Genomic DNA, 1,197 nt, shown 5'->3' with positions numbered 1-1,197 from the left:
AAAGAAAGAAAGAAAGAAAGAAAGAAAGAAAGAAAGAAAGAAAGAAAGAAAGAACCCTTTGACCAACTTACTAACGGAGGCTATCAAATTAAAGAATCAGCAAAACAGAACAGACTTACAGGGTAGGACTGTCAATCTTGTCCCAGATCCAAATATCACGTTTACATTATTGTCACACAGTGGTTTCCACTTCAACATAAACTCACACAGGCTGATTCTGCACACGCAGAATAATGCACTTTCAAGCTGCTTTCAGGGCTCTTTGAAGCTGTGCGGAATGGCAAAAACAGTTGTGAAAGCAGCTTGAAAGTGCATTATTTTGCGTGTGCGGAATGAGCCATAATGTTCCAGGTCTTCAATCTGATGAAAGGCAAGAAGCAGAGTTCTTTGCCAAGGAAACCCAAGTTCTGTGCCCAGGGGGAAAGAAACTTCTGTGCTATATAGCTTTTTAAGCACCTCTTCAGATTTAACATTATTTTCTGCAGAGTTGAACTACACAAATTTTTGGCATACTGAATTCTATGTCTGATACCAACCTCTGTGCTTTTCCCATCATCAATCATGGGACAATTAACTGTGACCAAGGCTGTCGTTGGGGGGACAGATGTGAGGAGGGACAGTTTAGTAAGGAAATGTACCCTGAACCCCACACAATGAAAGGAATTAAGGACTGAAACTTACTTGGCTGAACAACCAACCTAGTCCCACTTCCAAAGATTTGCTTATTGAAGCCGCTGCCTGTACCCACAGTGTTTCCTGCTTTGACAAAAATTGCTCAGGACAGAAAGAACACCCGGTAAAGAACGAAGCAAGGCAAAGAGAGGATAATATGCCTAAAATATCCAGAAAGTTACTGGACATCTCCATTGCGTTTGTGCATTCCCCAGTAGACTTTCAGTGTTCCTTCCAATGTATACCAGAAACAGAAGAAGTAGTCCTACAGTACCATTCTTACATTTAGCATTATGGCTTTGTAAGCATTTAGCATTATTTAGCATTTAGCATTAAGGCTTTGTAAGCATTATGAACTTTTCTTTAGACTGATCTGCTGGTCATTCCACTTTCTTGAAGAAGAAGAAGAAGAAGAAGAAGAAGAAGAAGAAGAAGAAGAAGAAGAAGAAGAAGAAGAAGAAGAAGAAGAAGAGGTGGATTTATATCCCTCCCTTTCTCTCCTGTAGGAGACTCAAAAGGGCTTAC

Source organism: Sphaerodactylus townsendi, linkage group LG15 (genome assembly GCF_021028975.2).
Source record: "Sphaerodactylus townsendi isolate TG3544 linkage group LG15, MPM_Stown_v2.3, whole genome shotgun sequence".
Lineage (NCBI taxonomy): Eukaryota > Metazoa > Chordata > Lepidosauria > Squamata > Sphaerodactylidae > Sphaerodactylus > Sphaerodactylus townsendi.
Note: the sequence above shows the minus strand (reverse complement) of the source record.